The 14,936-nt window shown below is 46.0% G+C and overlaps 1 long non-coding RNA gene across 1 annotated transcript; it reads right to left on the bottom strand.

Moving 5' to 3' along the window:
* Positions 1–4,985: 4,985 nt before the first annotated feature.
* On the bottom strand, positions 4,986–9,578 carry LOC119341390. The gene is made up of 4 exons (XR_005165073.1): positions 8,872–9,578; positions 8,688–8,789; positions 5,124–5,261; positions 4,986–5,026 (listed from the first exon to the last, which is right to left on the bottom strand). It is a non-coding gene; the product is annotated as an uncharacterized LOC119341390 (long non-coding RNA).
* Positions 9,579–14,936: the final 5,358 nt, after the last annotated feature.

Genomic DNA, 14,936 nt, shown 5'->3' with positions numbered 1-14,936 from the left:
GAGGAACATAATACATATCTTCTCAGACAACCCAGAATTATGCACAGTAAACAAAACTAAACTGTATGTAACAGTTTACTAAATCAATCATGTAATATAAATCGGAAGATACATAGTGGACAAAAACTAAACTGAAATCAAAAGTATATGCAATAAATAAAACTAAACTGAATGTAATACATGGCAAACACTACTCAGCCAGGTCTAAACCATCCCATGACCGATGGTGCTAATAAAAATTAGCAGGTAGTATTCCCATGGAGCAAATACACAATGCCTTGCTGAATCATGCTTATGCAGCCAGCCATGATCGAAGCGCTAATAAACATTTATCTGTACAGTTCAAGGCTCTGATAATCAAACATGTATAAACCAATCATTCATTTTCCAAGGATACAACAAAGGTCAAAGCAGGCATTCCTTGATTGGCAAACTAACTCGATGCCCCCAGGAAAAGAACCTGCCATGGCACATTATGCCCCTAGGAAAAGAACCTGCCATGGCTATCATCAAGCATCTAGCATATGTAATTCACAGCTTGTAGACAAACAACTTGTAAACACGTATAGAAAAGAGATCAGGCTAATCAGGAGGGAGAGAGAAGTGTGGGTACCTGCAAGAAAGCTTACTTGCATGACTCATTAACAATAAAATAATATTAGAAATCCTCCATTGAACTCCTCACGAAGAACCAATAGCATTGCCGAACCATCGCTTATCCTAGAATAACAAAGTGAAACTTACTCTTAACCAGATTAGATCAAGGACCAACAACAAACAATAAAAGATCAAAAGTATGAGAGAGAAGAAATCTTTACACAAGACGGCTATAAACACTGGAGCATAAATAAGTAACACCTTTAAATACAAATAAAAAGGGTTCAGGGTTCAATGCATAGTGGGCTCAGATTCGCCTTTCCTCGATCATATAATCTACCCCCATCATCTCTTTCACCAGATCAATCTGTTTATCCAGTGGAGCTGCCCTGGTTATCATTCAACAAGAACGACCATCCAAGGACAGAACAATAAGTATCACAGGATCAAAAAGGATTCTAGAGACAAGAGGGAGGATCCAACTTGATACCCACAGGTGCCTCGATTGCTCAAGGGCACACTTATTTCAGCCACAGCTAATCATCATCGCCCTAGCAAGAATGGCTTCCGACCGATGGGGGCATAAATAAGCAACAACTTTAACTACAAATAAAAAGGATTCGGGGTTCAATGCATGGTGGGCTTAGATTCGCCTTTTCTCGATCATATGACCCACCCCTGTCATCTCTTATCACCAGATCAATCTATTTATAGCGTGGAGCTGCCCTGGTTATCACCCAACAAGAATGACCATCCAAGGACAGAACAATAAGTATCACAAGATCAAAAAGGATTCTAGAGACAAGAGGGAGGATCCAACTTGATACCCACAGGTGTCTCGATTGCTCAAAGGCACATTTATTTCAGCCATGGTTAATCATCATTGCCCTAGCAAGAATGGCCTCCGACCGGTGGGGCACGTGACTGGACGCACATGCCATGCCCGCTCACATGGTCGCTAACGGACGCGGCCCACCCGCGAGTGGCCCCACAGGTCAGCGAGTCCAGGTCGAACAGGCGAAGTAAGCTGCAATGCATGGAGGCAGTAACTATTCATTGCTACAGGTACACCGGGTCGATCCGACGGCTGGTGTCATCCTGAGGCGAGATCCGACGGTCGAAATCACATCAAGCAAAAGATCCAACGGCCAGGAATGCCGAATCGCTGAGAGCGCCCGGGAGTGACCGTCTCCCTTATTTCTTGATGGATATGTTCTTACAAGGGTGAAACTGCCCTGGTTATCACTCATCAAAAATGACCATCCAAGGACAGATCCACTAAAATAAGAACATGATCAAAACGGCTCAAAGAAACGAAGGGGGATCCAACTTAATACCCACACGTGCCTCGATTGCTCGAGAGCATGCTTATATCAGCCATAACCGGTCATCATAGCCCTGGCTATGTCCCATACAGTAGCCGATGCAGAGGAGCAAGAGGAAGATGCAGCTCACCGAAGGAGGTTGTAGCCGAGGAAGTACTCAGTGGGTGCCAGAGTTGCGGTTGAACGACGTCCAACTGGCGAGGAACCGCTTGCTACACTCCTAAACTGACATAAAAAGAAGCATGAGCTCATCATTTCCCATTGCTCCTAAAAAAATTGTAAAGCAAACAAAAATTAATGCTTTGTGACTTATTTCATGATGGATATGTTCTTGCAAGGGTGAAACTGCCCTGGTTATCACTCATCAGAAATGACCATCCAAGGACAGAGCCACTAAAATAAGAACATGGTCAAAACGGCTCAAAGAAACGAAGGGGGATCCAACTTAATACCCACACGTGCCTCGGTTGCTCGAGAGCATGCTTATATCAGCCATAACCGATCATCATAGCCCTGGCTATGTCCCATACAGTAGCCGAAGCAGAGGAGCAGGAGGAAGATGCAGCTCACCGAAGGAGGTTGTAGCCGAGGAAGTACTCAGTGGGTGCCAGAGTTGCGGTTGAACGACGTCCAACCGGCGAGGAACCGCTTGCTACACTACTAAACCGACAAAAAAGAAGCAGGAGCTCATCATTTCCCATTGCTCCTGAAAAAATTGTAAAGCAAACAAAAATTAATGCTTTGTGACTGAACAGCAAGAATTAGAAAACAAATTCTTATGACCGAAGGTGCTCTGAACCCAAATCTTATCTTCATAAACATGGAGTAACTCTCATCAAGAGAGTAAGCTTGCGACATATAAAAAATATTATAAGAAAGAACACCTGATAGAAGCTAACAAAATTAAGTTTAGAATTTACCCTAGCAAATCAATAACTGTACAAAAATATTGTGGGCCAAATGGAATTCATATAGGCCACCAACTAAACTGAGAGGAACCAAAATTTTATATTTTGACCAATTTTTCCACATTAGTCTGAAGCTCTTGTTATTTTATTTATCCAAATTAAGACTGTCATTATTTAAACCGGATATTCTTAAAGCCTCTATCCGATTTAAGCCCAGAACATAAAATTAGATGGCAAAAAACATGCATGGACTGAACTCTTCAGCAAAATAATAAATGTCTATTCAAAGCTATATGTTTCCAGATCGTTTATGATTATTTTAACTGCTTTTGACATCTTCGTGCTTGCTTGGCATTTGGATTCGGTGTACTGAATCGATACTTTGCACATATATAGTACATCTTTGTATGTACTTTACAAAAGTTAGTTGATTCATCGCCATCACTCGACACAAAACAACAAGTTACTCTTCCAAAGTGGGTAACAATACAAGGGAAATGGTCCTATGCATTTTTCATGACAAAAAACAGATGCCTGGTGCATCTTCTGTAGAATAAAAAGGGCACCATAAATTATGGTCACCCAATCAAATGAATCTATCCATCCAGAGGTAACCAATCTTTGGTTACACGCAACATCTGAAAGTTAGATGATTTGGCACCACTAGTGCAGAACCAGGCAATAGCACCGGTTCGTAAGGCCATTTAGTGCCGGTTCCATAACCGGCACTAAAGTGTGGTCACTAAAGCCCCCCCCCTTTAGTACTGGTTCTGCATGAACCGGTGCTAAAGGGAAACCACGTGGCACGAGCCAGCTCCGGGGGCCTGGAGCCCTTTAGTACCGGTTGGTAACACCAACCGGTACTATAAAGTTTGGGGTTTTTTAGTTTTATGATTTCGTTTTCATTTAATTTTGTGTTTCCATTTTAATTCTTTTTCATTTGCTGGTATTTTACGATACTACACATTGTAAACGTTATGCATATATATATATATATATATATATATATATATATATATATAAATTTCTAGTAGAACCAATCATCGAGTTCAACATGATTGTCATGATATTATAAGCGTTCATATATAACACCACAAAAGCAAATCACTTAAGTTCAGAATGAAGAACACGGACATGAAAGGCCAAGTACTAATTAAGAGCAGCATGAAGAACTAGCTAAATCACTCCTGCTAGCTACTCTCTCTCTCTGGTAAAATAGCATAGAACATGTATAGCTCTCCTGATTGATCATACTGGAGCATGCCGATAAACCTGTCTCCTAATCGTGGGTTGCGCTTCTCATTGCTGTCCCCTAGTACTTCTCTGCGATCATTAACAATTTTCCTCCAATCTTTCACTATTAAGCATTCATCGCTTCTAGAAATCCTGAATGCATTCATGTGCAATGCAGGATATCTTGGCCTTAAGCTAACAATTGACATCTGACCTTTAGTCTTGATCCCCTGAGGCACAACTGTCATCGGGAGTCTCTGTTGAAGAACATTGTATAGTACTTAATTAATATACTCAGCAATGAAAGTTTTAAAAAAATATGTATGCAAAATATGCACTGAGGACAAATAGTAAATAGCTTACCATCATTCCTAAATAGATGTGACCGTAGTTCAATACCATCACTATTGGTCGCACGTTTTGATTACTAACATTTCCAAGTGCAGGAAAAAATTTTGTCTTGACAGTATGAAGATCCTCAAGCCATGAAACATAATGACTTATCTTCTCACAGTTTAGTTCAGCTCCGGGACAGTAGAAGGTCCTGTCTACCAAGTGCCGGACATGTTTGGTTGAATGAAGATAAGCTGTCAATAAAAATTAGTTGTCAGTTATTTTTGAAATAAGCAATATCAAAGACAAAAATATATTTGAGAAGAACTCACATAATGGTAGAACTGGAGGCGTCTGCACATCGACCCATATGTCTTTATTACCTTCAATATCATTTTCCGGACAAATATCAAAGGTGATAACCATACCAGGCTCAAATGCATAAGCCTTGCATAGTGCTTGCCAAGTTTTGCATTCAAAATAGGTGTACGTGTGTGCATTGTATACTTTGACGTTGAAAGTATAACCATCATGCTCAGTTTTCAGGTAAGCTCTCTTTACCTCCATAGTTTCCATATCTTTGAAACATATCTTATCCAAGACAAAAATTCTTGCATGGCATGGGATGCGCTAGTAGAATAGTGAAAATTAAAAATTATAAGTCAGGCAAATGAAGCATATATAAGTCATGCTTAATTACGAAAACAGACTTGTTGCTGTGACTTACTGTATCGAATTCGAAAGTCTCATCCAGCTTGATGCTGAATCGCCTACCATCAACAAGGAAATTTCTGTCGCACTGGCCGTGCTCGTCTTCATAGTATGTGCACATACCGAAATTTTTTCCGTCGTCAGACGACATTTCCTATGTTCATATTAGGCGAAACATTAAACACTTACTAATTCAATTAATCCAACTACTTCTATTAATTCAACTAAGCATTTACTAAAAATAAACTAGTTATATTAATTCAATTAGTTCAACTAAGCATTTACTAAAAATAAACTAGTTATATTAATTCAATTAGTTCAACTAAGCATTTACTAAAAATAAACTAGTTCTATATATTAATTCAACTAGTTCAACTAAGCATTTACTAAAAATAAACTAGTTCTATTAACTTTTCTATCTAATTCATCTAACATTCGACATTAATCTAACATTTATATAAACTCAAAATATATAAAAACATTAAATAAACAGAAAAACTCATTAACAAATAATATTTTAATTAGATAATCAAATCTCAGATACGATAATTTTCTTACTAAAAATAAACTAGTTATATTAATTATTCAACTAGTTCAAATCTCATATACCTAAATAAACTAGTTCGACAATTTTCTTACTAAAAATAAACTAGTTATATTAATTATTCAACTAGTTCAAATCTCACATACCTAGCTAATTATTATCTAATTAAATTTTCTAAAAAACAGAAAACAGAAAACAGAAAATAAGTAAAAAATATGTGTGTGTGTGTGTGTATGTGTGTAGTGTGTGTATGTGTGTGTACGACGCCCCATACGCCGCCGCCCCGTACGTACGAGCGGGGCACCGGCGTACGGGGCGAGGGCGGCGGCGTACGGGGCGGGGGCGCCGGCGCGCGGGTGCGAGAGACGACGGGACGACGGCGACGACGACGGACGGCGGCGGCGTTCGGGGCGGCGGCGCGAGACGACGACGACGACGGGCGACGGCGGGGACAGCGACGACGACGACGGACGACGGGCGACGGGCGGCGACGACGGGATCGAGCGGCAAGCGGCGATGTCGAGAGGTTGGAGACGAAAGTGGGGAGATGTAACTGAAATTTTCGTAAGTGCTATATATAGGATGGGCCTTTAGTACCGGTTGTAGCCACCAACCGGTACTAAAGGCCAACTTTGGCCAGGCCAAGAGGCGGAAGGAGCAGGCCTTTAGTACCGGTTGGTGGATCCAACCGGTACTAAAGGGTGATCTTTAGTACCGGTTGTAGCCACCAACCGGTACTAAAGGCCTCGCGCTGCCACCCCAAAGTTTAGTCCCACCTCTCCGGGCGAAGGGCAGCCGCACTGGTTTATAAACCCAGCCGCGGCTACCTCTTTGAACTCTTCTATATAGCAGGCTTGTGGGCCTAAATTGTGCGCGCTGCCCTGTGAGTCTGCTGGGCCTTTAAGGCCTGTAATTGCACGCCCGTGGCCTAGCAGGCCCACAGGGCAGCGCCCCAATTTTTTTTATAGTTTTTTCTTTTCTGCTTTATTTTCTTCTATTTATTTTTGCATAGTTTTTTGTATAGCTTTTTCTTTTCTGTTATATTTATTTTCTTCTATTTATTTCTGAGTAGTTTTTCATCTAGTTTGCCAAAATTCAACATTTTCAGAGTTTATTTTGTAGTGATTTTCAATTTCACGGTCATTTTATATAGTTTTTTCTTTTCAGCTACAGTTTTTTTTCCTGCTATTTTTTCTTTTCTGCAAAACTTGATGGTCAAAGTCTGGAGTTATAACCAAAGTTTTAAAAAAAGAAATGCCGACGTGCAATTAGTTTTTGCCATAACAGAAGAAGTCCGGAGTTGTAATAAGTTACTAAAAATAAAAAGGAGGTGCAATGCTCGTTAATTTGCTTCAAGCCTTTCGGAATAGTGTAAACTTTACTGCGCATAGCTCCGTGCAGTCTACCATATTCCTAAAGGCTTGAAGCTAAGCAACGTGAGCATTGAGCCTCTTCTTCATCGTCTCTGCACTCAGGGCTTATAAACCGCTCCTAGTCCCTCTCTCTTCGCGAGGTGGGACTAAAAAACAGCTTACTAAGAAACTGTAGTACTGGTTCATCCATGAACCGGTACTAAAGGTGCTCGTGGGGCCCCAGCCTTACCTGACACAACCTCATTAGTACCAGTTCGTGGCACGAACCGGTGCTAAAGGTTCGCCACGAACCGGTACTAAACAGCTCCTCCCGCCTAGCAGTTGGTGCATACTGAACGCAAAAAATATAAGAGCATTTAGATCATGATCTTATATTTCTTTACAGTCTAAATTGTCAATATGATCTTATAACATCAAAAATACTTTGATCATCAATGATCTTTGTGTATACAATCTGAATTGTCAATATGAGTCATCAACGATTTATAAACCGATGAAGACTCATATTGCGGCCACAAATTCTACACATAGAGTTCAATGAAGACCAAGTGCTTGTGATAGTTTGAGAAATAACATATTTAAGGTGGTAAAAGACTTGTTAGGGGAGCGAGGTGGGACTAAAAACAGCTTGCCATAACCTCATTAGTACCGGTTCGTGGTACGAACCGGCACTAAATGGTGATGGTGAGGCCATAGCCTGACCGCAGGCTGACACAGCCTCTTTAGTACCGGTTCGTGGCATGAACCGGTACTAAAGGTTCGCCACGAACCGGTGCTATTGATCGCCGCCACGAACCGGCACTAATGTACACATTAGTGCCGGCTGAAATTCAAACCGGCACTATTGTGCTTCACATTTGACCCTTTTTCTACTAGTGCACAATGTTCTTATCTGATTGTGAGATATGTAACCAAAGATCGGTTACCTCTAACTAAGATTTTGTAAATTATGTTAGGCAAATACATACACTAAAATAGGCAAAAAAATCATATAGGACCCAATTCCATTAAATTGAAAAAACCTAAAGATCCATGGTCACTAAAGTAGGAACCTAAAAGAGTAAATAAACCTACATGGGATTAAAAAAGAAGCATACAGAATGGACACAGACCAAGCATACCAACGTAAATGGACCAGCCCAATGAATGTCTACCTGACAGCATACTACTTCAGCTACAGGCCAATGAACATTTTTTATAATCATATCTAGAACGATATTGGTTTGTTTGGTAGCCCCAACAGCGCGACACATGCAAGCAATTCCAACAAACAAATCAATAGGCTACTTCTAAGACACAACAGAAAGGTACAGAAAAAATCCTAGATCCTGCCAGGATATAGAGAAGTGACAATATCCCAAATGCCAAATGCCAAGCAAGCACAAAAACACAAGCAGACAATTCCAAATGCCAAGCAAGCACTTCATATGGACTAAAAGTACTACACATGGACCTAAAAACAGAGGCTACATCTGCAGCACATATGATCCTACAGTACTATACATGGACCTAAAACACATACTACACCTGCAGCACATATGGAAGAACGGCAGCTCGTATGAACATACATACGACCTACAGAAACTGCAGTATTTATGGATCCGAAACACACATGCGACCTACAGAAATAATATGAGGAGGCCAGGTGAGAGGGAACAATCACCTGCAACCAAATCAACTGTACCGCCTCGAGACCACACACGCTGGAAGCGAAGAGCACGAGCAGACCAAAATCAGAACGGATCTAGACAAATCCCACAGATCCCTAAAGAACAACAAACCTTAATCAGCACACAGCCACACACACATCACAAAGGGTAAGCAACCAAGGGAGCAAACAGACTCACCTCGGCCATCTCAGAAGCTCAACCGGTGCGCTCCCTCTCCGGTCGACCCGCAAGGCAACACCAACGCCACGGCACCGTCCAAATTTCAAATCAAGCAGAGAAACAGGGAAGACGTAAGAAACGAGCAGAGCAGAAGAGACGAGCGCGAGATAGAGGAGAACCACCTGAAGAACAATGTCGAACAGAGGAGGACGAGCGTCCGTGGCGGCTAGAGGAGGACACCGCCATAGAGCTAGGCAGCAAGGACCCGCGCATATGGGAAGGGCTTGGCGAGGAGGTCGCGCATGCAGGAAAAGACCTTGGCGCTGACGCCGGCTGCCTCCTCGATGTGTCCGCGCACCGGGCTCCTCCTCCTCTGCCTGGCCCCGATGGGGAGGAGGAAGGATGGCGGCACAGCGCGCCTGACGACGGGGAGGAGATGCGAGGCGGGGAGACGCCAGCTCCGTCCGTTGCGGGGGCATCGTCGTCGTCGCCGGGGAGCACGGCGGCGAGCGCCCCGACACCCACGTGCCCGGGCCGCGACACCCACGCGCCATGAGCTTTGCCTTGAGCTGCGCTAGGGTTTGCGTGGAGGTCGGCCTCCGACGTGCCGTCTGCTGCGGTGGCGGCGTCGTCGCCGAGGAGCTCGGCGGCGAGCGCCCCGAGCGCCAGCGCGGCCTGGTGGATGGGAGACGGGAGGGGAGGAGGCAAACAGCCGGCGGCGCGAGGGGCGGGCGGCGGATAGGGCAGAGAAGGAGACGAAGGGCGACGAATGAGAGCACGAAAGGGCAAGCCGCCGCCCTCCCCCACCCCATAGCCGCACGGGCCAACCACCGCCCACCACGCACAAGACCTGGACATGAAAAGACCGAAATACCCTCGGTGGGGGCAAGATTTTACACGCGGTGGCGTGGGATATTTACCCGCCGGTGCGCGCGACGAGATGAACAGGACACACGCCCAGCCACGGTCGCTGACAAACGAGGCCCACCCACGAGCGGCCCCACAGGTCAGCGAGTCCAGGTCGAACAGGCGAAGTAGGCGGCAGCGCCTGGAGGCAGTAACTATTCATTGCTACAGGTACACAGGGTCGATCCGACGGCTGGTGTCATTCTGAGGCGAGATCCGGCGGCCGAAATCACATCAAGCAAAAGATTCAACGGCCAGGAATGCCGAATCGCTGACAGCGCCTGGGAGTGACCGTCTCCCTTATTTCTCGATGTATAGGTGAATAAGGCTGGAACTGGCAAATCATTGTACAAAATAGGCAGAGTGTAGCTCTGACAAAACATTAGCAACATGATAACACACCCACGAATATACTATCTATGACACAAAATGAGGTTTTAGGATTTTTCAGGTATGATGTGCGACCTAACAAGGGAGTGGTTGCCAAGATTGGCAGACAAATCAGCAGAAAAATATAACAATCCACACACATTTCTATCGTCAGCTATTACCTATTAGTGTATACATCTCTTAGTGAAAGCATGAAGGTACGATATTCCCATATGCTCCCCATTCCCATTCAAAACGAACCTCCCGTTCAAAGCTGACAGCAAAAAATAACTGAAATGATGGCATGAAGCTATCTACCAAAGTAACAATCAGCCGCCACGGGGTGGTGGTTGTTGTCGCTGACCACGCCAGATCGCTGGATTAGGCGCCTGGAGATCTACGATGGATTCTTCTCGATGCTCCTTCATGATGGGTTGAACTCCATGGCTCTTTCATCTCTGCAGGTTCCAGTTCATGGTCCGTTGCCGGATCCAGAGCCGGCGGAGTTTTGGTGGTATAGGATGGGGGCCGGAGGAAACTTTGATTGGCTTGTTTGGTCCGGCATCGGCGATGTCTCTCGACGCTATTACCCTCGGTGGAGGTGATGTCGAGGTCTCTCCTATCCATCTCCGAACCCCTCCCGGACGAAAGTCCAAAATTCTGTCTGGATTGGGCGGCGGCGGCGTCCTTCGCGTCGTACCCTTAATGGAGGCGCCGTCTTGGGGTTCTGCTGTTCGGCGGAGAGGTGCTGTGGGTGATGGGCTTCGGTAGCTCCAGCAGCGGCGATGGTGTGGAGGTTGCCAGGAGGTGCGGCGTTTTTTGTACCGCGTCGATGACGACGAGTATTGGCGGCATGGTGTAGCTGGATATCGACGACAGATGCGGCTGGATGGACGAGCGCAGGGCAGTGACGCTATCCGGCGCCATGGTGGCATCGGCAGCTGACCTGGCAAGGTCTTTGCGTCGGTGCCTGCTCTGAAGATGGTTAGGTGGATGACGGCTGCAGTAGCCTCGGTGAGTGCGCCGGACCGGTGTGTGACCCATTCCCGATAAGTGGCTGGGATGGGGCAACCAGCATTAGATGTTAGATTTTTGTGCGATGTCTGTTTGGTATTAGGCTCGGACATTCGGCACCCCTGCATCAAGGGAATAGGAGTAGCGACAGGTGTCACCAAGATGATGGCTTCAGCCTTACTGATGTAATGATTTGTAAGGTCTACGAGAATAATTAATAAAATGTCTGCATGCATCGCTCAGATGCAGAGGCCGGGGGTAATCCTCCTTTTCTAAAAAAACAAAGTAACAATCAGCCGCAGTCATGGGAACTACATGAAAACAGTATCAATCAGTTAAAATCTTCAGCGAGGCTGTGCTTCAGAAACATTACATTTTTGCCACCAGTATATCACAAAACTGACGACACACATAGCATGTCTAAATGTCATATCCACCATAATAAAAACTAAAACGAATTTTCAGTTATGCTACTCGACATAATAAACCAGTCCATTACAAGATTAACAAGCATTTTTTTTCAAAACATATCATCCTAGTAAAGATGGACTGGTAAATTTCACCGCATAGACAGAATACACTCACACAAAACTGACGGCACACATGACATGTTGAAATGTGGCATAAGGTTCCACGATAATAAAAACTAAAACGAACTGCAAGCACGAGAAGACAAAATGCAAAATGAGAAAGAAATGAACAATTCTTGAACGCACCGAATCCAGTTTCATTATCAACGTACAAAGGGATCAATTAAACCCAAATCACGGACATGGCAGATCTCTGAAATACCCTGAAGACATCTATCAGTCATAAAGTGGAACGGAGCACCTCTTGAAGCCTTGTTGTCTGCGAAAAAAGATCACAATCTAAAATGCCACTGCTATTAAATTTTCTCTAGTCAGGAATTAGTTTATAAATCCGGCAGTGAAACTTGAATAGATCATATTCCCATATGGCTAAGTGTTCCCATTCAAAACCATAATGTTCAAAACACATCTCCTGTTCAAAGCTCACCAATTTAGCTGACAGTAAAAAATAACCAAATGATGGCCAGAAGCAATGGACGAGAGTAACAATCACTCACAGTCGTACGAACTACAGAAAAATAGAACTATCAATCAGTTAAAACCTTCAGGGATATGATGCATGGCTCGGTCATCTTTGCTTCAGAAATTCTACATTTTGCCACATTATCACAAAACCGACGACACACATAACCTGTCTAAATGTCACAAGGTTCGAAGATACTAAAAACTAAAACAAACACGACGAGACAAGACGTAAAATAAGATAGACAAGGACAACCCTAAAATGCACATAACCCCAGTCTAGGCATAAACATACAAAGGGATGAGTTAGATCCAAACCACGAACAAGGCAGATATTAGAAATATCCCGAAGACATCTATCATCCGTAAACTGAAACTGAGCACCTCTTGAAGCCATGTTCTCCACTGCAATACAAACTGACAGCACATATAGTACGTTTGAACATGGTAATAAGGTTCCTTTTTTTGATGCAACATCTGTCGCTCCTCCTATCCAATTGATGTAGGGATACTGATAGTCTGGGCCTAATACCCCACAGACCTCGGAGCCAAACCTAACATCTAAGACGTGAGGTCCCAACCAGGACGCTTGCCAGGTATGGGGCACCCACCAATCCGGCGCACTCCTCAACCAGGACGCCCGCCAGGTATGAGGCTGCCGCAGCCACCTGCCACGAATCCATCTTCAGTGATGTACTGTTGCATCTACCTGACCCGGTCTAGCTGTCGTCGATGTCACCCACGACGCCAGACAACGCCACCATCCTGCGCTCGTCCATCATCACACGCTCACCTCCGAGACCCCGCTACTCCATGCCGCCGAGACCCGCCGTCGTCAACGCAAGAGAAGGCACGCCACACCACCTCATGCCTCTTCCATCCGGCGCCACTCCACACACGATGCCCCCAATAGGGAACACGGCACCGTAGCGCCGCCATCGTCCGATCTGGTGATCTTAGGATTTCTCCCGGAGCGGCACGAGCAGGTTGACGATAGTTGCTTGACGATGCCTTCATCAAGGTAACGACGTAGACGCCGCCATCGCCCGCCATGGCCGGAGTCGGCTCGGTTTTCACCCGCGACTATGTCTCCCCAACTCGCCGCCGGTGCTAAGCCTGGCCAACCGCCTTCGGTGGAGAAGGCCGTCACCACCACCATGCCCGGGCCAAGAGACCCGGACGTCCTCGTGCCACGAAGACTACCGAGGGGGATCTCCTTTTGCCGTTGTGGAGACGAGGCGCAACCGCAGTGGAACTCGATCTAAACCCCTCGGGCCCAGATCAGATCTCATCGCAGCCAAATCTCATCCGCCAAACAGCCGCCGGAGATCTCCTGGCCACCGCCAACCCGCCGCGCACTGCCGTTGGAGGAGGAGGGGGATGGACGCTACTGCCCCCACGCGTTTCCGCCGGCCGAGGACAGCGCCACCGCCGCCGCCTCACCACAGGGGCTTCGCCCCGCGGCGTCGTCAGCGACGGCGACGGTGGTGGGAGGCGCTGGAGGGGAAGGACTGAGGGCGGTGCGGACGGGGACTCCCCGGGGGCGGCGCGTTGCCGCCGCCTTGGGGGAGAGAGGTCGGGGAGAGAGGTCGTGAGATGAGAGGCCAGGTTCCACTGCAATACAAACTAAAAAAGATACAGAGGGTCTCGCTCCTGAACCCTATCCCTCCCGCGCCGCCACCCGCGAGGCGGCCTGGGAGGGCTCCCCGATCTCCTTCACTCACCCCCCTCCTCCTCCCTACACCTCCCTCGCCACCGTCGGAGGGCGCGGCGAGGCGAAGCCCGATAGGCGCAGGCGGTGGCGTAGCCGTTCTTATGCACTGTTGTATCATGTCTTAGGCGTGTGGTGTGTGGCGTCGAGTTGTATGGTTGTTGCTTTATATATAAAGCAGGGCATAAGCCTCTTTCGGTGAAAGTCTAAAAGATACAGACGCGCGGAGATAAAACACAAAATGGTATACACAGGGATGGTTAACCTGGTCCTTAATTGTCGTGCGTGTTAATTAAACTTTGTAACTGGTTGCTCTTGGTGATCAACTGGGCAGCCAGAGTAGTGTACTCTCCGGTGTACAAGGCATGGGCATCGTGTAGAGTGTACAAGGCATGGGCATCGTGTAGCCTTTGAACTGGTGAGTAGCAGCGTGGTGCAAGTGTGTATCCAATAACTGAACTCTTGGAGGGTTGTGTGAGCAGAGTATGGTCAGCACGCTGAAGCTGGTCACACTAAAAAAAAGACACGTCCATGACATTTTGGGCCGAACGAAATTTTTTTTTGTCATATATATGACATTTCTATGACGATAATTGTGACAAAACCCGGTATCATCATAGATGTGGTGGGCTTCTACTTTTATGACAAAAAATCATGACAGAAAATGCGCTTTTTGTCTTGGGCGGGCCGGAGACGTAGCTGCATGACATTCTTTGGGCCGTCCATAACGGAAAAAAACATGGTAGAAGCGAGGGGGAGGAAAATTTCGGTGAGTTCCCAGTTACTGTGGGAGGTCGGGGGCCGAGCGATGCGTGTTTCTCTCATACACATACGCGCGTGTGAGCGAGGTGTTGCCTCTAATTGAACCCGAGCGAGGCGTTGGGCTCTAACTGAACCCGAGCGATTGCACTGCAGGCTACCCGTTACTGAACCCGAGCGGTCGATCGATGGCTGTTAACTGAACCCGATCGAGCGATTCCTTCGGTACTGCTGCTAACTGAAGCCTATCGATGCTGCCTCTGGGATGAACA

This window comes from Triticum dicoccoides, chromosome 7B, assembly GCF_002162155.2.
Source record: "Triticum dicoccoides isolate Atlit2015 ecotype Zavitan chromosome 7B, WEW_v2.0, whole genome shotgun sequence".
In the NCBI taxonomy this organism is placed as follows: domain Eukaryota; kingdom Viridiplantae; phylum Streptophyta; class Magnoliopsida; order Poales; family Poaceae; genus Triticum; species Triticum dicoccoides.
This window is presented reverse-complemented; position numbering and strand designations above follow the sequence as displayed.